At 42.0% G+C, this 25194-nt stretch overlaps 1 protein-coding gene across 1 annotated transcript in view; it reads right to left on the bottom strand.

Annotated features, from left to right (window-relative positions):
- The window catches only part of LOC26514089 (dnaJ homolog subfamily C member 16), a 311958-nt gene that overhangs the window by 162352 nt on the left and 124412 nt on the right, over nucleotides 1–25194 (bottom strand). The window lies entirely within an intron of this gene.

Genomic DNA, 25194 nt, shown 5'->3' with positions numbered 1-25194 from the left:
GCCTGAAAAGCACCGCGACCAAGCCACGATCATCAGTTTCCCCTCACCAACCAGGAGAACAGTCTACGAACAAATTTGAATACAAGATCTTGTGCGAAACCAGAACGTTTTGATTGAGCTGCTTGTTGCTCAAAACCAAACAAAGTAATCAATGGCTCCACTTCGTATATCACTGTGGAACGCCAACGGCGTCTCACAGCGCAAACTTGAGTTAGCTCAATTCCTTAATAACAACCATATCGATGTAATGTTACTCTCAGAAACTCATCTTACAAATAAATACAATTTCCAAATTCGAGACTACTTCTTCTACAACACGAATCACCCAAACGGAAAAACACACGGAGGCACCGGGATTCTGATTAGACTGATTCTACGCATTCTGACCGGGATTCTGATTCTGATTAAACGCATTAAGCACTGCTCCACAATAGTTTCGCCAATAACTACATGCAAGATACATCTATAGAGGTACAGATGGACCATCGTTCCCTAAAGCTTGCCGCCGTATACTGTCCTCCTCGGTTTACAATATCCGAATCACAATTCATGGACTACTTCAACTCTCTGAGCGATCAATTTATAGCAGCAGGAGACTTTAATGCTAAGCATACGCACTGGGGATCTCGACTGGTGACTCCAAAGGGAAGGCTGTTGTACAACGCAATAATAAAACCAAGCAACAAGCTAGACTGTGTGTCACCTGGGACACCTACATATTGGCCAACAGATCCCAGAAAATTGCCAGACTTGATAGACTTTGCAGTCACAAAAACATTCCACGCATATCGTCTGACCACTCGCCTGTACTCCTCCAACTAAATCTATATCCAGTCGCGGTAGATAAACCATTCAGACTAACAACGAATAAAACCAACTGGCTCAAGTACAACAAATTTGTAAGTTCGCACATCGAGTTGAATCCACGTTTGAATGACGAAGCTGATATCAACTTATCCACAAACGCCCTTGAATCCGTCTTGGTCACAGCAGCTCGCATGTCAACCCCACAAACGCAAGAAACCTCGCACAATCATAGATACACGAACGTTGAAATAGAACAGCTTGTTCAAGCAAAGCGACGCTCACAGCGAGACTGGCAATCCAACAGATCACCTTCTGCAAAACAAAGGTTTAAAGATGCTACACGAAAACTCACAGCTGCACTCCGTCAAGAAGAAGAAAGGTCCCAAAAACATTTCATAGAGCAGTTATCCCCAAAGAGCTCCAAATTCCCACTTTGGAGAGCACACTCATCACTCAACGCACCAATGGAACCTGCAATACGAATTATGACATCCACAGGAAACTGGGCGCGCAGCGACGGAGAAAGAGCCGAGAGATTTGCAGAACATCTTCAAAATGTAGTTCAGCCCAACACAGCATCAAACGGGATCTCACTGCCAGCAACATCAGATATCGACACATCTACGTATGATCCAATTGTATTTAGACCACACGAGTTACTCAAAATCATAAATGAACAACTCAAGCCAAAAAATACCCCAGGATGCGACCTAATATCACCCAAAATGGTTATCGAACTTCCTCTCTGCGCAGTTCGTGCTATTTGCCAACTCTTCAATGCAATAACGAGACATGGACACTTCCCAGAGAGATGGAAAAAGTCGATCATCATAATGATACCAAAACCTGGCAAAGACCGCGCAATTGCTTCATCATATAGACCAATTAGTTTACTAACGGTTCTATCAAAACTCTTCGAAAAATTCCTCTTGGCACATATTACCCCACATAGCAGAACAAACAACAAAATCCCGACTCATCAATTCAGCTTTCAAGAAAAACATGGAACCATCGAGCAAGTCAACCGCATAACTTCTGAAATCGGAAATGCATTCGAACAACCATCACCGGGGCACCGTGTACAGTGGTCGGGCTTGTATGGAACCGCGGCCATAAATACTTCTAGGTGTGCTATCGCTATGAAACTTTCACCACAAATCTAGAAAAGTATTATAAATATATTATAAAAAAAATTTACCAGATCGTACCACTATATCCTATAGCTTCCATATAACTGATTGATCGGAAATGCCGTAACTTTGGTTGATCCCCAACCGGCAAGACGAATGAGTAGTGGACTGTAGAGTAATATGTTCTTGTCAGTTTCGCTGTCTAATTGGTACTAAGAAAATTTACATTTGTGGAACTTAACGATAGGTGTGTGTGTGCATACATGTTGTGGATTCTAAAGCTAGTAGGTATAGAAAATATAAAGATGACAATATGGGATAACTTATAAACTATGTATCGATAGTCCATTCCTAAACATCCCGGGCCACCCTGAAACACGGTTTCTGAACTGAGTAGTTTCGCAATTTTCGTTATTGGCCGGGTTTTGAGCCGGATGATCCGGACTGCTCGAACCTTATTGTCCTTTCCTTGGAAAGTGTCGATCACCTTCGCTAGATGTCATAATGCTGGTGGTGTGTTGGACTCCTTGACGAGCGCAACGCTGCCGATCGAAATGTTAGGGGTTGGCGTGGTCCACTTAGGACGCTGCTGATGCTTCGCCTCTGCTGACAACTGCGAATGTTGGATTCGTCCACCTACTCTTAGCAGGTTGTCCTTGTCGATGATTGGTGAGATCTTGACCAATTGAGATTGGTTCCCTAGAGCCTTGTTTGCGCGTAGTAACTGGATCTCCTGTTGAAAACCAGCTTGAGCGTGTTGCAGCCACCGAGTCCTTGCTGCCTTGATCTCATCGAATGTTAGAGAATTCGATGTTTGTTTCGAAGATGGGTGCTTCATGCGATGAATGAAGTGCAAAACGTAAGCAAGTGTGTGTATAAGCTTCAGCCAAGATGAGTTGCGATTGAGAAGCTTATCCCATGGGTTGTCCGTCGTGACATTCGTCTGCGCAGCTAGGCAGGTAGTTTTGACTTCGTCTTGTATGCGTTTGTCTGAAAGAGAAGTACAGTTATGAGTATTGTTCAACCTTTCCAAGAATTGTTTCTTGTCCCTCAGCCATGAAGGACCCTTCCACCATAATTGGAAGTCAATGAGCTCGGATACTCCCAAGCCACGGGATGCGCAATCCGCTGGGTTCGATTTTGAGTCTACATGCCGCCATGCATGCTTCGGGATGGATTCGAGGATTTCTGAAGTGCGGTTCCCAACAAACGTCTTGAGTTGGGCTGGTAAATACGATAACCATGACAGGACTATCGTCGAATCACTCCATGCGTAGATCGTTACGTCGTTGTTCATTAGTCCAGCTTTTATGGATTGCAGAAGTTGACTCAATAGAAGTGCGCCACATAGTTCCAGGCGCGGCAAAGACTGCTGCTTCAAAGGTGCCACTCTGGTTTTTGCAGCAAGTATGGCGACCGAAATGGTTCCATCGTCGTTAACCAGTCGGCTGTATACCACCGCTGAGTACGCCTTGGTGGATGCATCTGAAAATCCGTGCAATTCGATTCTCTGTTTGTCGCTTTTAACTAAGCGCGGTATCTGGAGCTTGTGAAGGTTGTCCAGATCAGCTCGCCATTTGAGCCAGTTGTTTGCTAGTTTGCTCGGTAGTTCGTCGTCCCAATTCAAATTCAACAGCCAGAGTTTTTGAAATAGTATTTTGAATTGAACTACGATTGGTGCTAATAGACCGAGAGGGTCGAATATACGTGAGACATCCGACAACACTTGCCTCTTGGTGCAGCGAGGGTCTTTCGATAGGTTTACATTGTACGCCAATGTGTCCTCTCCAGGGTGCCAATGCAGCCCTAGCACTTTGACTGGTGATTGTGAGGAATCCGTGTTATCCTCCGATTTGATGCGTTTGGTATTCGATACCCATTTCCCGAGCTCTAGGTTAGCACAGGACATCAGTTGGACCAGTTCGTCCCTGTTGCGTAGCAGCTCATCCTCACTATTTGCTCCAGTGAGAACGTCGTCGACATAGAAGTCCTCCAACACGATTTTTGCTGCGTTCGGAAACTCGTGCTTATGGTCAGCAGCTAGTTGCTCTAGCACTCTGACTGCTAGAAATGGTGCGCATGATGTTCCATACGTCACCGTGCATAGTTGGAAGTGCCTGATAGGATCTGAGGGATCCTCTCTCCATACGATTCTTTGATAGTCTCTATGTTTTTCGCTCACCCATATTTGACGGAACATCTTGACTATGTCCGCTGAAAAGACGTATTTGTACATACGGAATCGCAAGCACACAGCAAATAGGTCTCGCTGAATACTCGGTCCGATCGAGAGCGTGTCGTTTAAAGCCAAGCCTTTGGCGTCTTGATATGATCCGTCGAAAACCACTCGAAGTTTCCGACCCAATACGGGATGATGTGGCAGGTAGAAATTCCTACCCTTGGGAATTTCGCTCGGTGAGATTTCTCGCATATGTCCTAGCTCCTGGTATTCCCTCATGAACTTTACGTAGTCGTTACGTAATTGTTGATTCTGTGCTAAACGTCGTTCAACTGATTTGAACCTCTGCAACGCTCCTTGAAGTGTATCTGCGAATTGTGTTTCGGATACTTTAAACGGAAGTTCCACTATGTACTTGCCTTGTTCGTCTCGAGTGTGTGTTGCAAGAAAGTGTTTCTCCACCTCCTCGTCTTCAGGTTGAACTTCTGCCTTGCGTTGTATGCTCTCCAGCTCCCAGAACCTTCTGAGATAAGCATCGATGTCTATTGTCGTTGTGAGTGCCGTAGCGCTGCATGCGCGTGATGAAAGCAGTGATGTAATTACCCATCCGAAAATTGATGATATAGCAATGAGCTTTCCTTTGTCGTCGTAGATTTTTCTTCCAGTTATAACACTCCAAACGTGTTCGCTGCCCAAAAGAATGTCAATTGGGGCATTCGTGCTAAATTGCGAATCTGCCAATTGCAGATCGTTGAAAACTCGAAGTACAGACGCGTCGATGGTCTGCCTTTCCAATGATGACGTAATCTTTCCAAGCACGTGAGCCTGGACTACCAGCTGATCTTGCGAAATACGGGATTGGATGCTTATAGTGCTGCATCCCCTTGTAGTGTCTGCTTTGGTTGATGAAATTCCCGTAACCAGTATGCGTGATGGCGTACGAGCCAAACCAAGTGTTTGTATACAGCGTTCAGATATGTACGACAGTTCTGAACCCGTGTCCAATAGGAGTCGGCATGCAACCAAATCTCCCTTTGCGTTGCGAACGTTGACCATGGCCGTCGGCAAGGTGCTCCTGTTCCATCCAGTTGATTGTTGTGAATTTGCAGTGCCTTGTGCACATACCGTTGCTGCAGAACCTTCTGCTTGTGCGATGTGACTCGTAGTCACCGTTGAGATGTGTGCGCTAGGATCCTCCTGATCCTCACCAGTTTGAGAGATTGTTCCAATAGCCTGTTGCGTGCGTTGCAGGTGCAACAGTGAGTGATGCTGACCTTTACATTGTCTGCACTTGAACGTAGATTTGCATTTTCTGACCCCATGACCAGGATTCAGACAATTGTAACATAGAGCGTTTTCCTTGGCAAACGAAAACCTCTGTCCTGCTGACATATCCAAGAATTGTTGGCATCCATACAGACGATGCTCTGTAGAATGACATTTGCTGCACTTGTTTCCTTCAAGTACAACCAGCGAATGTGTGACCTTCCTTGTCTTGTCACCGATTGAGGCTGTAGTCTTCCCTCCGATTGTTTCACGCTTGCTGAGCTCTAGTTCCTCGCAACGTGCATCCAAAAATTTGAAGAATTCCTCCAGTGTGGGTGAGTCTGTCTCCACACTGCGCTCGATCCACCTGCGTCGAGTATCTGCATCCAGCTTCTCCAGCGTCAAGTAGATGATCCAACAATCTCGTCCTGTTTCCTCTATGGCATCCAAACCACGCACTATTTCATTGGCGCCGTCTGACACCTTCCGTAATGTTGCTGTATCCGACCTTGTTGTTGTTGGCAGCTTCATAAACTGCTCCAATAGTGAATTCACGATATGCCGTGGACGATTATATCTTTCATTAAGTCGCTCCCACGCAGTGTTGTAAGCTGAATCCGTAATAGCCAAATGTCGTACCAGATTTGCAGCTTCGTCGATCAGAAGAGATTTCAAATGATGAAATTTGTGCGTATTTGCCAAATTCGCCTTGTTGTGAATTGTGCTCTCATATATGTCTTTGAAAGCTGGCCACTCTGAATAATTGCCAGCGAACCGTTTAATTTGAATTTTAGGCAATTCGCTTTGAGCTGATGCCCCTACCATTTGAGCACTACCTGAATTCGCCGCGTAGGCGTCTCCTCCTTCAGGTCTCGACATGTTTGCAGTGGCTCGATTTGCCGCCAACTGCTCGAAGAGTTGTTGTTGTTGTTGTAGCAAACTTATTATTGCGTCGTTGTTTTGCAGCACGCCGCAGCCGTTTTCACTGTTCCCAATTGATGGACTAGGTCTTGTACCTACCATCGCCAAAAGTAATGCATGCGCCCTTAGATATTTTTCCTCGTAGAATATGTTGTCATGCTCCGGATCCACATAGCCATCTACTTCGTCGAGCATAGCTATTTCATCACCAAATCTATTGAATTCTTTCCATGTTGTGTTGAGATGCTCCAGCCGCGAAGACACCTCTGCCCGTGTGGCGTTCGAATGTTGCGCGTCCTCAGCCCAAGCCAAGCTCCGTGTGATATTGGCCTTGAGTCTGGCGCGCCCTTTTGTCAATGCTTTTAATTGCTCCATGCCGAGAAACAATTACAAATGAGAACCAATGCACAGAAAACTACAAAACAAATCCGGATGCGAAGGACCAAACAATGATCCCCAACCGGCAAGACGAATGAGTAGTGGACTGTAGAGTAATATGTTCTTGTCAGTTTCGCTGTCTAATTGGTACTAAGAAAATTTACATTTGTGGAACTTAACGATAGGTGTGTGTGTGCATACATGTTGTGGATTCTAAAGCTAGTAGGTATAGAAAATATAAAGATGACAATATGGGATAACTTATAAACTATGTATCGATAGTCCATTCCTAAACATTGGTGTTTTTTAAGTTAGAGGATTGAGACTTTCCACACATGGTATATTTGACCAAAATATCTTATGTATAAAATTTCATAAGGATCGGCCGACTATATCCTATAGCTGCCATATAACTAATTGATCGGAAATGTCGTAACTTTGGTGTTTTTTAAGTTAGAGAGTTGGGACTCTCCACAGATGTTATATTTGGTCAAAATATCTAATCTACAAAATTTCAAAAGGATCGGGTGACTATATCCTATAGCTGCCATATAACTGAACCATCGACAGTGGTTGGGCTTGTATGGTGCCGCGCCAAAAATATTTCTAGTGGCGATATCGCAATGAAATTTTTTCCAAAAATCTATAAAAGTATTCTAAACACACTGTAAAAAAAATCGTATCGTATAGCTTCCATACAAACCAATGGCGCGATTTTTCATAAAATTATTTTTTTTCCAATACTAAAATTAAATATTTGACCTTTAAATACAAGCATTAAATTGTAATCCCTAAGAAGTTTTACGTAACTATTAAGTTGAGGGAAGTCTTACTATTAAAAAAACAAACTAAATATTGATGTTTACTTATATTTGTATAAAGAAAGAGTTATAAGACTTCATCAACATAAAATTCTGTAAGCCCTCTTCGCTGCACCATACATTAAAAGCATATAAACGTGAGAAAACACACTTATAAGAAGAACTTAATAAAGTTTAAAGCAATGGAATAAACAAAAAATAACTCAAAACTATTATATGCAAATCTATTAATAAACTGTAAAATACTGTACTGTACTGCAATACTGTAAAATTTAAATGCTTTAGTAATCTTTTTTAATACTTAATACTTACATTCTCCCAGACCTTTCTAGTTTTGACGCCATAGTAGGACTTGACTTACTAACGAAGACAAACGCAATCCTCGATTTTAAAACCAAAGCTCTAAAAATCAACGAGCCAGTTAAACATTGTGGTACCAATCCAGATATCCAGTAAATTTCACACAATGCTTAGAGACCACATGGCTGTCTTCGCAGAATCGAAAGAAGCACTGCCGTATAATACCAATATTATTGCTACAATACGTACCGAAGAGGATCAACCCGTATACTCAAAACTTTATCCGTACCCGTTAGGCGTAACCGATTTTGTAAATGAGGAGACAACAAATATGTTTAAAGACGGAATTATCAGGACCTCGACGTCATCGTACAATAATGCAGTTTGGGTAGTCGATAAAAAAGGTGCAGTTGAAAAGAGAAATACGAAAAAAAGGTTGGTCATTGATTTTAGGAAGCTTAACTTAAAAGCAGTCGACGACAAGTACCATATACCAAATGAATTATCCATCCTGCCAAATTTGGGAACAGCCATTTTTTTTCAACCCTCGACCTTAAATCGGGATTCGATCAAATCCTGCAAATTTTCAATAGGAAATGGAAAATATGAGTTTTTCAGATTGCCGTCTGGCCTGAAAAATGCTCCAAGTATTTTTTAACGTGCCATAGATGATGTTTTTAGAGAGCAAATAGGGAAGTCATGCTTACGTTAATGACGTGATAATTTTTTCGAAAGATATGGAGGACCACGTGAATAACATTGCTTGGGTACTGGATAAACTGTTTGAGGCCAACATGAGAGTCTCTAAAGATAAATCTTTTTTTTTAAAGAAAGCGTAGAATATCTGAGATTTACGGTATGGTGACCCCGACGTGATCTCATCCCGGTTGATTATTGTGATCAACATTAAAAGTGCCAAGAAAACGCCCTTGTTGTTGTTACAAGTTGCATTTTAATCGAATAATGGAGTCTGGAGCTGAGACTATTGGAGCTGCTGCCGCAAACCGGGAAAGGATGCTGTGGAGAAGAGCAGAGGTGACCTGCCAGGAGATGGAGGCGCTGCATCATAAAGGGAAGGCTGCGGCGCGGACTGAGGATTGTACCATTATGGCGCTGGATTCAGTGGAGAAGCGTTTGCGTGAGCGGTTCACCGCGCTTCAAGAAGAATTGGAGGAGCTTAATTTTAGCGAGATCGGGAGTGATCTGTATTGGAAATTCTCGCAGCTGGCGACTGATGTGCAAGTGGAAACTCAGGTGGAGGTTGCCAAGCGCTCCATGAGAATCTCTGCCCACTCCACACTTCTCGACGGTGCCAGTGTATCGCCAATGCCATACAAGCCAGCCCCCTCCTTGCCACCGTTGCCGATGCCAACATTCAGCGGCGGCTATGCCGAGTGGCCGGATTTCTGCGCCCTATTTAGGACAACCATCGACAGTCACCCGCACTTGACCAAGATGGAGAAGCTCAGGTGGCTCATTTCCTGCCTGCGGGACTCAGCCCTGGAGACTGTGAGGGCGCTAAAGATTACCGTCGCTAACTATGATGTTGCCCTCGACCTTTTTCGCAACCGTTTCAGCAACCGTCGGTTAATCTTCCAGGCTCACATCAACGAGATCCTGCAGCTAAAGGTGGTTGAGCCTGGATCCATTGCTATTCTTCGGGAGTTATCCGACCGATTCAATGGACATATGCGGGCCCTCATGGGTTCCGGGACGTCGGCCGAAATTCAAGGGTGCCTCCTCATCCAGATCATCTTCCAAAAGCTGGACCCCGCTACAAAGGCCAAATGGGAAGACTCTCTGGCAGGAAGCACTGATGAGAGCCTTCCATCTTGGGAGTCTATGGCACGATTCTTAGAGCGTTGACTTTTCTTTGGCGTATTCACCAGTTAACCAAGTAGGCCGAGGTAGATCGTCAAATAACCGATCCTCGTGCATGCTTATTAACGCCAGTCCTGTTCTATGCGCCCTGTGTGATGTTTCGGCGCACGAGCTTCCTGCTTGTCCAAAGTTCAGTGCTTTGCCAATTGAGGAACGGTACGACGAAGTGCGGCGTCTGGCTCGCTGTTTTGTTTGTCTGGAGGATGGCCATCTCGCTCGCGGATGCTCAGCTTCCCGCTGCTCGACGGCAGGGACTCACGTCCCATCGGTGCAGTTGCTGGTGCGAACCCATCCCGATCAATCAACCCTGTTATGAACCAGGATCGCAATGCTGAGCTAGTGCTCCTGCCAACAGCAAATGTACTCGTTCGTGGTCGATCTGGAGACTTCCTGCCTTGCCGAGCGTTATTGGATTCCGGTTCACAAGTACATCTCATCTCGTCGCGGTTGGCGAATGAACTTCAGCTTGGCCGCTCCAAATGCTCCACAACGGTGGCCGGTTTCGGCGGCGCTGGATTTGAATCAGATGGACCATCCGTTAATGTGTGCTGGAAGTCCCGCCTTAGCACATATTCAGTGGAAATTGAGGCTGTTGTAGCTTCACATATAACGGACTATCAGCCTATCCAGGACATAGATGCTTCGGGCTGGAAGATTCCTGGCAATATGGACCTAGCTGACCCCAACTTCCACAAAACGCAGCGAGTGGACCTGCTGATTGGAGCCGGCTTATTCTTTGACCTGTTGTCGTCTGGCCAAATCCAGTTAAGTCACGGGCTCCCAATTGCTCAGAACACTCGATTTGGCTGGGTGTTTTCTGGCCACGGTGGACTATCACGGGATGTGTCGGCGCTCTGTGGTAGGGAGGACAACCCATGGAATAACCTCTGCAATAATGTGACTGCTGCTCCTTCCGACATTGTTATTGAAGGCCCACCCTTCAATGGGGGGAGGATGTTGGGCCAAGCAGCCACCAAAGAATGCATATAAAATAGCTGTTGCATATAATGCATATAAAATAGCTGCAGCTGTTGTTATCAGAGAATATCTGAGATTTACGGTATCTAGCGGAGGTATTAAAAGCAGTCCTAGTCATAGTAAAGTAGATGCTTTCAAAAACTATAAGCAACTCACAAATTTGTACAGTGTTCGTTCATTCTTAGGGTTGCAAGCTATTACCGCTATTGCCGATTCGCCTTGATTGCTAAACCCTTGACTGATATTTTGAAGGGAGAAAATGGAAAAATTTCCGTCAGCCAATCGAAACAGATGCCAATTAGCTTTGATGAAAAACAATGCACTGCTTTTGTGAAGCTTAAGAATGTCCTTGTGTATGAAAATTAAAACTTAACTACGGACGCTTCGGCGCGATGGCAAGCCTGACAATGATTTCGAGAACGTTACAGGATAGAGAGCTTAATTTCGCGACAAATGAGCGAGAACTTCTGGCCATCGTTTGGCCTTAAGACCTTAGTAATTATCTGTATGGTGTCAAAAACTTAAACATTTATACAGATCACCAACCGTTAACCGTCACCAAATGCTAAAATCAAAAGATGGAACGCATTTATAGACGAGCATAATGCTCAAATTTTCTATAAGCCAGAGAAAGAAAACTATGTTGTCGATGCACTATCCAGGCAGGCCATCCATGTTTTAGAAAAGGACCCCAGTCAGACAAAGCAAAAATCTATATACCATCAAAACAATTGACAAGCCTGTCAACTGTTTCAGTAACTAGATAGTTATAAAAGAAGGTACAGCAGACTTAATCCGCTCTTTTGTTATTTTTGGAAGTAAGTCAAGGCATATTATACAATTTTTGAACAAGGAAACTTTACTAGGGAGAATTCGTGATGTGGTCAAGCAAGATGTTGTAAATGCAATACACTGCGAATTACCCGTAATTTATTTCATTCAAAACAGTCTCGTAGATGAGTTCCCAGCAACAACTTTTCGACATACAAAAAAAAATGGTCATTGACATTTATAATAACGCAGAACAAAAAGAAATAGTAGCTACGGAGCACAACAGAGCGCACAGGGCCGCACAGGAAAATGAGAAACAAATTCTTCAGTGTTACTTTTTTTCCTAAAATGTCACAATTAGCCGCTATTTTGTAGCTAACTGCTTGGTTTTCCAACAAGCCAAATACGACCGCCATCCGCAGAAGCAAATCCTTGGAAAACAACTATTCCTTCACACGTAGTCTGTCTCCACAGACAGAAAGTACTTTTTGACATGTATTGATAATTTTCTAATTTTGCTATTATACAACCCTTAGTTTCTCGAACAATAACTGATATAGAACCTACAATAATGCAATTGATGAACTTCTATCCTCATTCAAAGACAATATTTTGTGACAATGAACCGTCCATAAATTCCTAAATAATCAGGTCACTCGTTTCAAATAGACAGTGACCTGACAAAAGATAACAGGGTGACAGATAAAAGGCCGATCGACATCATTCATTAAATTTCTCTCGAATTGGCAGACAAAATCAAAGCAAACGTTAAAGAAGCTCAGGAGATACAGCTAAGAAAAATAAACGAAACAAGACGAGACAGAACTTTTGAGGTGGAAGAAACCGTCCTAGTCAAATTGAACAAACGTTTGGGAAATAAACTTACCCCACGATATAGGACAGAAACAGACAACGGTCCTCATAAAAGGGAGGGTCATTCATAAAGATAATTTACGTTAAAATCATTAAAAATCAATTAATCATTTAAATTTTTTAGTCTTGTTGTTTATGTTTTGGGGGGAGAAAGCAGGCTACCCGAGTGCAGACTTTATTAACTAAATATTTGACAAATCTTACTATAAATAAATCAAACTAAATTAAAAATTGTTTTTCATTTTTTTATTTAATCATTTTTTTTGCGTCATCCTCTTTAGTATAGCCAAAGAGAAATGCTACACACTAATACACTACACTAATGATTTCACAAATTTTAAGTTTACGCAACCAGAGATTTTTTTTAACAAATTGAATCAATCAATTAAATTCTAAAACAAATTTAACAAGAATCGCTTTTTTATTTTCGAAGTTAGAATTTTTAATTTAATTAGTATTTAAAGCTTAAAATACGTAATATTCAAGAAGGGTCTTCAATCTATAAACATACACAGACATAAGTGCTGCAACGCTGCAACGCCGCAATTAATACTTACTGCTATTGGCTGTTTTATGCAAAATGCTTACAAAAACTACACTCCAGCGGTATAGAAAACGGAATCCCAAAAGGTTCAAGTCAAGCAGTAAAACCGACAATCGCACCATGATCATAGATGTGGAGTCGGTTACAGTAAAGGTGGGTGTCGACTTCGATTCAACCATCTTCAGGACCTTGCCTTTCGGCCGACTATATCCTATAGCTGCCAGCCATATAACTGATTGATCGAAAATGCTATAACTTCGTTGTTTTTCAAGTTAGAAGGATGGGAGTTTCAATGGGGGTTCCTCTTTGGGCAAAATAATTCGATCTGCCAAATTTCATAAGGATCGGCCGACTATATACGATCCGCTATATATCTAATAATATAAGATGCGTGGCTCCACATAGCGGACTGCGACTCAACTGCAAGGGAATATAAACTTCGGCTCCGCCCGAAGTTAGCTTTCCTTTCTTGTTTACCCTTGCAGTTGAGTCGCAGTCCGCTAGGTGGCGCCACGCATCTTATATTATTAGATATATAGCAAAGTTTCAAAGTCACGATAGCTTTAAAACTGAGAGACTTGTTTGCTTAGAAACGGACAGTCGGACAGACGGACATGCTCATATCGACTCAGGAGGTGATCATGATCAAGAATACATATATATACTTTATAGGGTCGGAGATGTCTCTTTCACTGCTTTGCACACTTTTGACCAAAATTATAATACCCTCTGAAAGGGTATAAAAACAACAAAATTATGGCATTTCCGATCAATCAGTTATATGGCAGCTATAGAATATAGTCGAGCGATCTCAGTTCCGACTAAAATACTGCCTGCAAACAAAAGATGGATCTGTGCAAAGTTTCAACTCGATAGCTTTAAAACTGAAAGACTAGTTTGCCTAGAAACAGACAGACAGTCGGACAGACGGACATGCTTTTATCGACTCAGGAGGTGACCCTGATCAAGAATATATATTCTTTATAGGGTCGGAGATGTCTCCTTCACTGCGTTGCACACTTTTGACCAAAATTATAATACCTTCTGTATGGATATAAAAACAACACAGTCCGGAGAGCAATCAATTTTCTTGGGATTTTATCTCGAAAAAAGGTTCACGTGGCGCAGACATATCAAGACCTAGAGATCTTAAGCTAAAAGCCTTGATTGGCCTATTAACACACGGTCGTTCCTTTATCTGGATTAAAAATTTCTGCTGTGCAACTTCGTACTAAAACCTCATTGGGCCTTGCGCTCCCAGCTTTGGACGAATGCCAGAAGTAAGAATATTCAAAGACCCGAGAATAAAGAATAAAGAACAGTCCAAAGTTCCAAGTCAAAAAAACTTAGAACAACCATAGGGGTACCGTGGTACGTTCGAAACGAAAACATACAAAGATTCCGTGACGTCCAACCACTCCTGTCGTCAACGTAACGTTCGATTAACCTAGCGTTAAAAGCTAAGGCTAACGAACTAACGGTACCGATGTCCTGATTAGGTCCTATAATACCTAATCAGTTGTCGAGATTCAGAAATGTCCACTTTGTATGATCCAAATTGTTCCTCAGAAGCAAGACCCTGCAACAAAGGCCATGTCGAAGGATTCTCTCACAGGAAGCTAAAAGAGCAGCCTACCAATTCAAGGCACGATTCTTAAAGCAAAGGTTCCGGGCGCTTAAAAACGTGAACTTTGTTTTGGATAGGCATCCACTAAGTGGATTCAAGGATTTGCACGACGAAGTGCATTGGCTCGCTCGTTGCTTTGTTTGTCTGAAGGAAATGATCCATAATTTGATATGGTGAATATGATATGGTGAAATGAATTACCGTAACCTGGATTAATTCCTCTGTATCTGATTATGAAATTTTCGTTCGCTAGATCACTGTGTTTCGAATGGATTTGACATCTTTCGTAGGCGGTGTCCTCAAAGCTGTTAGTACTGGATACTCAGCTGAACTATTCTCTTTCCCGAATCAGTTTGAAATCGAGTTTATTGCTGTATACATTTTTTCTGGTCCGACTCATATTTGGCTGCTTCTATATACCTTCATTGGTGGATGATACTGTAAATGTAAGCTACCTTGAGGCTATTAAGTTTGACGTTAGTCAACGACTCTGATATTATCCTAATTATCGGTGATTTTAACCTTCCCCTCATCACCTGGATCCTATGTGAAGATGACAATTCCCTGCTTGCCAGTTGTCACAAGAACTTTATCGAAGATTCAGAGATGTTAAAATCTCTGTTCCAAATTAACCCTATCCTTAAAATTCTTGGCAGATCTCTAGACCTTATTTTCTCTAATATGATATCCTCTATGACTGTAATTCGGTCTTCACCATTCTCGCTTTCTGAGGACTTACACCATCAGACACTATTGGTATCTGTGTTAATTGATATCCCTATTATACGCGCTAACAATAGGGATCAGCCTCGTACCAAATTTTTCAGAAATGCGGTTAACAATGCTCTTTGCAATCATTTGGCTGGAATTTATTGGGAATATATTTCATCTAACAATATTTACTTGTCTAAATTTCATTATCTTGACATTTTTAATGCTCTCTTATTCATGGATATCTCATTTTGTGCTGGTTTTTTCATAATGTCTCTAGCTTAGATACTCTGATATCCTATACTATACTCTCACTACCCTATTCAATTTATCTTTGGACCTTTCATGCCTTCCCAAGCGATTGAATGAATCATTTCTTATCCCGCTTCATAAGAAAGGTTTTAAAACACTTGTTGAGCGCTACCGTGAAATTGGTAACCTATCTGAGATTCCCAAGCTGCTGGAAACTGGTAACATCGCAGCTGCAACATCACAAGTTATAAACTTTACATCTGGTGTTTCGCAAGGCAGTCACTTAGGACCTCTTCGGTTTATCCTTTTTGTTAATGACCTACCTATTGTAAAGTATCTGTTGGGACTTGTGCCAGCATCAAATATCATAATTATTTTTATTTAATTCTCTTAGTGTAACTAGCCGCAGCGGTCCACTAATTGCCCGTTATCAGCTGTTCCATATTCTTTGTTTCTCCCAGATTCGCATGCGCTTTATTGTTCTTTTGTAGCGCATGCACTTTGGGAGCTTTGGTGGAGCTTCTGCGCAAGCTCTTGGGTTTTATGCACTTGTATATTCGGCGTTGTTTGGATCGGCTGCTGCATTTGTTTTTGGGGTTAAATTGACCCATAATAAAATGAATTATAAATTGAACCTCGTCTTATTAATTCGGCCACTATCAAAACGCTGATATCTTAACAGTATCTATGCTACTTTGCTTATGTATGCTGATGATGTCAAGCTCTGTTTTTCTTTCTCTGACCACTTCCTTCATAGACATCGGCAATTCATGATGTCTTAATGTGGTGCTCTAACAATCTAATCTCACTTAACTGTGCCTCATGTCATAACGTATTCACTTGGGAATTACGTTTTAAATCGGGTTTCCTTAATGATCGATCTTGGAGTCCTTTTCGACCACAAGCTGTCGTGTAATGAATACATTTCAGTAACAATTAATAAAGCCAGAGGTGTACTATCTTTTATGGTCAAATGAGTTTGATGATCCCCTCACCACTAAGACTCTGTATCTCTTTGGTTGGACCGATCCTTGAATACGGTTCAACAAATGAGTATTGAATCTATGCAAAAGCAGTTTTTACTATTTGCATTTAAAAATTTAAACTATGACTCAAATGGTCGCATTCCATCTTTTTGTTCTAAAATTACTAGATCTACTGGGTTTCTACTTCTTCATTGTATCATTCGTGCTCAAGTTGATTCGAAATTTTTACTGGAAAAAATATTTTTTTTTTCCAAACAGGAACATTAGGTTTTTTCGACCCCTTTGGTGACCAATTTGTAGATCAAATTTTGCGGATCATGATCCTTTTCGTGTTATTTTAAAAACTGTAACTTATTTTCGCATTTATTATCCTCTGAATTATTTCTATATGTATTAGAATAATAAACCCTTACTTTTGAGCATAATTAATTTAAAATAATAAAAAATATTGGTGAACCCCGAAATAATTTATTGAATTATTTTCCATTGAAAATTTGAGATGCGCATCTTAAAATATATAAACATAAACAAATTAAAACATTAAAAAACATTATTCGGCTTGTGATTTGTGGGCGCAATATTAACATCTGTTAAAATACATACATAAGCTGTTTGCAGAGTGCTACAATCGCTCATACATATATTACCCCGTTATATAGAAGTTGCACAGTGGTTCGTGAGCTGACAATAAATAAACGAACTGAAATAAATTTTTGTTCTGTTTCGGACAAATTTAATTCGCATATGCGAGCTCTGGCAAGCATGGGCACAACGAAGCAGATTGCTAGCTGCATCATAATCCATGTGCTGTTGCAGAAGGTTGATGATGCCACGCAGTCTAAGCGGAAAGAAATGCAAGCTGACTCGGATTCCTTGGATTCCACTCCAACGTGGGTATCCATCGCCAGTATCTTGAGCAGAGATGCCGGACATTGGAGAGCATGGATTTACCGACGACATCACATGCACCAAACTTTGCGGTAGGACGACGCAGACCCTTTCATCCAGGTAACGCTGCATTTGTGATCACAAACGCTTCCGCATGCATAATCTGTGATGGCCATTCTCACGTGATAAACTCCTGCCCAAGGTTTTTAAGCTTGTCGCCTGAGGATCGTTTATGCGAAGTCAGACGATTGAATTTATGCCGTAAGTGCCTTGGATCTGGGCACTTATCTTGGCATTGCAATGCGTCAAGCTGCCGTGCGTGTGGACGCAGGCATCATAGCCTGCTGCATTTTGGTGGCAATTCGCCAGCTCAAGGCCAACACTCCTCTCCCAAGTTTTGCGCATCTAGCGACGCTGTTTCTCGGTCAGCGTCCGCCGCCGTCAAGAACTCCGCTCCGGAGTTCTAGTGCCCTGCCGAGCGCTGCTCGATTCTGGCTCTCAGGTGCATCTAGTCACTTCAAGGCTGGCGGACCAGCTGCAGCTGCGGAAGATAAGGACTCCGGGGACTGTATCCGGTATAGGAGGCGCAGAGTCCTCTACAGAGGGGTTTTCTGTGCAAGTCAGCTTGCAATCCCAATGCTCTGACTACTCTGCGCAATTAACTGCGATCGTAGCCTCCAACATCACGGACCTTCAGCCCAATTTTGCATTGGACATCAGCTCTTAGAAAATTCCTGACGATGTAGAGCTAGCGGATCCTCATTTTCAACAGCCTCAGCCAGTTGATTTGCTAATTGGAGCTGGACTATTTTACGAGCTGCTTTGTGTGGGGCAAAATCATCTGTCTCCTGGTTTGCCCTCCATCCAAAAAACTCGGCTTGGTTGGATTGTTTGTGGAGGCGGAGGCCCTGACGATGGTAAGGTCCTCATGGCAGCTGAGCAGTCAGAGTTCTGAGCAGTCAGAGTTCCGAGCCAAAGAATAAGCCCCTCCGCAAAGTGCTCAGCGAAAAGGATAAATATTACAGGCACCGTCGTCACTTTGTGCAGCGCATGGTGAAGTGTCTTGCCGGGATCTGCACAGTGGTGGCTAGTGTGATAGGTCATATATTACCCAGTGCCGCTCTTGGATTTTGGCAGCGAAATGGCTACCGAGATGCCATCGCCCACTTGCAGTAGCATCGAGGATGAAGGCGACGGCGACGGAGTGTGTCGGGTGCGCTGCTGAGGATGGCATCCGGAGCTACAAGGCGGGTTGTCAACAAATTGGGCCTGCTGCCCCTCCATGATGCTGTTGAAAGCTCATCTTCCAACGAAGGGAGTATGTCGGGTCAAGCAGCCGCCGGAAAGTTTGACCGGCAATAATTTATTGAATTTTTATATCTTTTCTATTATTTTTATGGCTCTATTTGGGTCGCCCGCTCTCGTGCATTCGATCGGCCACCTGCTTCTGCCGTCATGCGCTATCATTGTCTCGCTCTCTCGCGGTATCTCTCGGTCGCTCTGCAGCATCAAGCGTTGATCCGTGCTCCCGCGCCTTCTATTCTAATTCGGTAATCAAACCTACGCAGTCATTTAAATAAATATTACATAGAAATCTAAAGGTCCTTGTTATAGCCTAGATTTGGAACATTAACTAAAGCTCCCGAAAACGCTCGGTAACTGAACATGGGTATACTGAAAAAATATAAGCTGCCACCTAACTGCAAGGGTATATCAATTTCGGCTCCGCCCAAACTCAAACTTCGTACATCGAGGCAATCCTTCTCCGATGTATCAAGATTCTAGCAATTTTATGTATTCTAATTTTATTGCTAATTATATTCCATAAAATAAGGCATTGCATGAGAAAAATTCTTTATATATACCCTTGGGCTGCTGCCTCATCTACCATTGTGCAAGAATTCTGTAATATTTTAATTGTATTAGTATCGGAATCAGTGAAATCTTTATCTGTTTGCTTAGATTAAGAACAGTAGGGAGGTCTGATTTTTATACCCTTACAGAGGGTAGTATAATTTTGGTCAAAAATGTGCAACGCAGTGAAAGCGACATCTCCGACCCTCTAATGTTGGAGGGAGTCGATATGAGCATGTCCGTCTGTCTGTCTGTTTCTAGTTATCTGTTGACGCAAACTAGTCTCTCAGTTTCAAAGCTTTGCACACATCCTTCTTTTGTTTGCAGGCAGTATATAAGTCGAAACGGCCGGGATCGGTCGACTATATCTTACACCTGCCATATAACTGATTGATCGGAAACGCCATAACTTTGGTGATTTTTAAGTTGGAGGGTTGGGACTTTCCAAACATTATATTTGGCAAAAATATCTTATCTACAAAACTCCATAAGGATCGGCCGACTATATCCTATAACTGTCATAGAACGATCGGAATTGGCATAACTTTAGTTAGAAAGATGGGACTTGGCATTTTGGGCAAAGTAATCCGATTTGAAGAATTTCATAAGGATCGGCCGACTATATGCTATAGCTACCATATAACTGAACGATCGGAATTGGCTTAACCTTGCCAGTTTTAAAGATGCTTGGGGCTGTTACCAAAATGTTTTGTAGAAAACTGATTTGATGGTGAAAGTTTCATAAGGATCAACTATATACGATCCTATCTCTATATATATAAAAATGAATTGCTGTTCGTTAGTCTCGCTAAAACTCGAGAACGGCTAAACGGATTCATCTTATCCTGGTCTTGAATTATTCGTAGAGGTCTAGGGAAGGTTTAAAAGGTGAGAAAAATTCGAATAATTGCCGGGAAAATTCTCAAACACCATTTTTCTGTTTCCCATACAAACGTTTTCTAAATAAAATGGAGACTACAATAACAGTAGGCGCCGGTACGTGATACATTGTTTGACAGCTACTCATTGTTCTCTGCTCAGTTAATTTTATGTGACAAACCGATATTGTGTTCACTAAAAATTGTGAAAAAAAATTGTATTGTGGAAATTATTTTTCAATTTCAACCGCAGGATTTATCTTTAAGGTGGTAAGTTGAACTGTTCACCACTCTATCCATAGTCCAAAATGCTTAGAGGACGACGTGTGAACATCAGCCGCCACACAAGACATGTAAGCCAGAAACAAGTGTATTGTGATAGTGACACTTTATGAGCAGGAAATTTTCTCACTTTGATTAATTACAATTTACGATGCGGAGGAGAAGACGGCCTGACTTAGGTCGTCGTAGTCAATCAAATGTGCAAAGAGTTACCTCACGTACTAACCGCACCGAAGACCAGATACAGCCATCAAGAAAATAGTCGTATTGCTATGTCAAAATTGCGCTCTTTAGTGAGTGACAATGTAGGAGATAGGCTTAGATTGCAACGAGTTCGTGCACATCAAACACAACAACAGCAAGCTAGACAAAATGAAATTGAGCGAATCCGCAGACGCAAAGCTCCTGTGATTCTTGAACGAGCTGCATTTCGCTATGATCCGGCAATTGATTAATGTGCCGACAAATCGGTTGGACAAATCTGTGCTGGAGTCAAAGAAAAATTGCCACAGCTGGTCCCTCCATCGGATCCTTTACACTCCTCCCTCCTTTACACATTTTTGGGATTGAAAATGATTATTTATTATCTATTGCTATTCATATTGCAGTTCATATTAAATTATAATCACTCAATGTTGTCAAAGCAATTTAGGTGTGTTTCTAACTACAAAGGGTCAATCTTAAATTTTTTACCGTTCCACAAAGTTCAAATCCAATCAAATTATTCTTCGCGTGCGCTTTGGGGGATCTAATGTCGCGTTTCGAAATTAAACAAAAGTGAATCGCGATCGCGAAAAAATTTCAGAGTCGCAAATTTTACTAAGTCATTAGTAGTACTGTTTTTTAAGGTCAGTTCCGCGAAACTTAATTTTAGCTATCTTCAGTTCTTACTGTATCAGATAATTTTTTTAAGTTTGAAAAATTTTAAATTTTGTCACAAAAGAAATTTCTAAACGCAACAAAAGAAATGAACAGCTTGCAGTACGAAGTCTGCCGGGTCAGCTAGTATATTATATATATTATAATAATATAAGCTGCTACCTAACTACAAAGGTATATAAACTTTGGCTCTGCCCGAAGTTAGCTCTCCTATCTTGTTATCTTTTAGTCTTATGTCCTCAAACAAGCTCATCTTTAATCAATGTAAAGATCTGTGTGAACCTTACATAAAGTGCATGAGCAAAGTAACGGTACTCATAACCACGCCACTTGGCTCTTATCTGTTTTTATCTCATTCTAAGCTAAGCTACTAAAAGTCAGTCACATTTTGCCCACCAATGCATGCACGCCTCGGTAATAAATAAATGCTAACAAATATTCGGTGAACCCAAACTATAGTATAAATACAAAAAATACAGATCTTCCTTTCGGCGGTCCTATTCATAAAATCTACTCTTCACTATAACGCAAACCCACTATTACCAGGGGATACAACTTGGTTCGTAGAAGGAATACAATCCTTTAATACGCTGATAAACAAGCAACTTCAGGACAATCATTTACATTTTGCTCAACTTTCCTAGGGAGTCTACTCGTTCTAAGATGAATCAGATTGGGAGAACCCTGACAATGATATAGACTTTAACTATGAGGAAAGGCGCCTAAGCTATTCTAAGCAACACCCTAGCGGTGCTTAATTTGGGGGAAACATCAGCTGGAAAATCAACTGACGGATGGTGCCGACGAGGGGACTCGAGGTCTTCGAGCACTGGATTGCGAAGTGCGGGATCCATGGCAAACTTTCATTCTATTATCCAAATTGGACAATAATAATCGCAAAGTTTGGGATGAGTATTTTAGTATTTTTATGCTGTCGGCATCAGATGTTCACATTGGTTTTGCATCATCCCTTGGGAAGACAAAACTATTGAAAATTTGGTGGGTTCATATGCGGTATGTCATAGTTGAGCAAAGTTCTGTTCAGGGGCTTTCATATTCAAAAACGACGAACCAGAGACAATTATTGAACTTAATTTATTAATTTCTCAATTTTCTTGAAGTTGTCTACGTGATCTAGGTTACAATTAAGATTTTTAATGTGTGTGCTTGAATCCCTCGTGGCTAGTAAACCTGTGGCCAGTAAAAAGGAAACATGCTAAGAAGGGAAACCGGTCATCCTTGATCCCAACTAAGTCGTCGATTTGCAGATTGGTTCGTTCTTGGCGCCATTTCGGACGGGCCTGAAGCTGTGAGAGCCAGACGGCGCTCCATCGATCCCAGAATTGTTTCATTAGCCGTTGCCCGTCGATTAAGCGTGCGTTGATGGACTTGTCAAAAAAGTGTCGGGGTGGCCAATAAAGATCCTCCGACAGATCGATTGGGTCTACTGTTAATGGGCACAGTGGTCGTGAGGTTAAACACAATTCGATCTGGGTGAACACGGTGGACAATTCTTCATAGGTCATCGCAGTGGTTTTAAAAGTACGGTACAAATGAGTCTTAACGGCCTTTACGTTGGCCTCCCACAGTCCGCCAAAATTAGGACTGTGAGGTGGATTGAAGTGCCATTGCATTTCACGTGCTGCCAGTCTGGGTGCGATGTCCATGTCCAAGGAAGAACTCCTTTTCGACAACTCCTCTGCTTCTAAATGTATCGCCTTGGTTGCTAGACATACAAACACCGTGATTTAAGCCTTGTAAGTATGATGTTCGCGAAACCTGGAGGCTTTCAAGTAAAAGGTGCCGGTGTAGTCGACGCCATTGGCTGAAAATTGGCTGCAGTGAGCTCGGTGCCTCCTTGAAGGGTGTTTAGGTGTGCTTTTCTGATCGCCAGGTCGGTAAAATGATGGGTTTTTGGTAAAATAAACGGGTTTTTTTCTGCTTCAGACAGTTGTTTGGCATTCTTTAGTCGCCCTTGATTCGCATAATCTCAGTCATCTAAAAAAGGGAAAGGAGCGCTTAGAGCACTGTGTATGGCTAACGATTTTTTCCATACACAGTCTTCTTTCTTCTTGATTTTTTTTTTTTTTTTTGCGCTGTTCCCACTGAATACGTACAGCCCACCTCCCGTCCAACCGACCGAGGGACGCTGCCGCGTGACGTACGGCTTGAATCGCGGGAATATATCCGAGATAGTTAAGCGAAAAGTAGGAGAAGATATCACGAGAAAGAGTGTTGCACAGATAAGGCGGTTAATATAAGCGATTTAAGATTGTTAGTAGAGCCAAGTGACAAGATGTGGCAGAGACCATTGTAGTCCGAACATAATACGCTTAATGGATCGTGTTGGGCATAGTCGAACTACAATGGCTGAGGAGTAGAGGACGAAAGTTTCTAGTCCTTCTACTAGGAACGTTAAAGTTTAAGCGTTTTAGTAAATGCTGGCTGTCTATATATCCATAAATAAGATTATATAGAAACATGACACCCAGCATCGTTCTACGGTTTGTTAATAGTAAAAGGTAAGTTGTAGGTAAATTTATTAGTAAAAGTTTACTACGATAAGAGGGGAGGTAAAGATTTGCATCCCAATTAAGTCCCCTAAGCGCAAAAGTAAGGAAGTTTTTTTTGTACAGATTCAATGTGATCTTGGTGAACTCCATATTGAGGACTCCAGACACACGATCCACCCTCGTTATGTACGGGTCATTAAATTCTGTTGATCATCTTTTCATAAAACCAAGCACACCCATAGCTTTATTAACCATGGTAGATATATGGTCGGTAAATTTAAGTTTCAAATCTAATAGGACACATAGATCGTTAACCTGAGTTAATCGTTCTAAGGCGTTTCCATAGAGAAAGTACATAGCCTGGTGAGGACTAGATCGGTAAAAAGACATAAGTATACATTTCGATCCATTAAGCTTTAGGTTATTTGCTAAACACCAATTTTGAAGTTTATCCAAATCGGATTGAAGTCTAGACTGGGCGCTAGTGAATTTATACTGAAGGCATAGCTTAACGTCATCAGCGTACATAAGTACAAGTGAAAAAAGTAGGGGTCCAAGATGGCTTACTTGGGGCACCCTAGATGTGGCGCGGACTAAACGCGAGGTAAAATCTTTAAAGAAAACACGTTGGATTCTCCCAGATAAGTAGCTCGAAATCCAGATAAGCAGATCAGTTGGGAATCCCAAAAGACTGAGTTTACTTATAAGAAGCGAATGGTTAACTGAGTCAAATGCTTTATGTTTGTAAGCCATTCCGGAAGCCATCCGTGATAAAAGATGTTAGCTCCAATAAGTTGGTAGTGGTGGAGCGGCGCTCATGAAGCCATGCTGGCACGGAGTTATTATTGAACTACATACATAAGTGTTGCAAATGTGGAGTGATAAGTTTTTCAAAAAGCTTTGGAATAGCTGACAATTAAGAGATGCCTCTATAATTCGCAGCGTCGGATTTTTCCTTTTTTTATGCAGCGGAATAATGAAGGATTCCTTCGATCCTTCGATCCAGCGATAGATTAAAGAGTTTAACGAGCGGTTTGCACAGAGCCTCGGCGCAGTTCTTCAGAACACAGCCTGGTACTCCATCAGGGCCTGGCGAATACAGGGGCTTGACCTTAAGAAGATCCGATAACACACCACTTTGATCGAAAGATGGGCGAAATATAAGATTGGCTGATTGGATATCATAAGCGTAAGGCTGAGCTGAGCTGCTGCTAGGTGAATACGTAGTTTGAAAAAACTGTGCAAAGAGATCGGCCATTGCCTGATCAGTGTTCGCATAAGAGTTCTCAAACGTAAGAAGTGGGGGAAAAGATTCCTGTTTACGCTTAGTGTTTACAAAGTTATAAAACTGCTTCGGATCCTGAGTAAATTGAATCCTGCAGCGGCGAATATAACTCCTATAACATTCTGCGTTATGCACGGTGAAATTGGACCGAGCTACTAAGTATCTTGAATAACTAACTGTACAGCCAGAT

This window comes from Drosophila ananassae, chromosome 2L (genome assembly GCF_017639315.1).
Source record: "Drosophila ananassae strain 14024-0371.13 chromosome 2L, ASM1763931v2, whole genome shotgun sequence".
Classification (NCBI taxonomy): Eukaryota; Metazoa; Arthropoda; class Insecta; order Diptera; family Drosophilidae; genus Drosophila; species Drosophila ananassae.
Note: the sequence above shows the minus strand (reverse complement) of the source record. Positions and strands in the feature narration are given on the sequence as shown.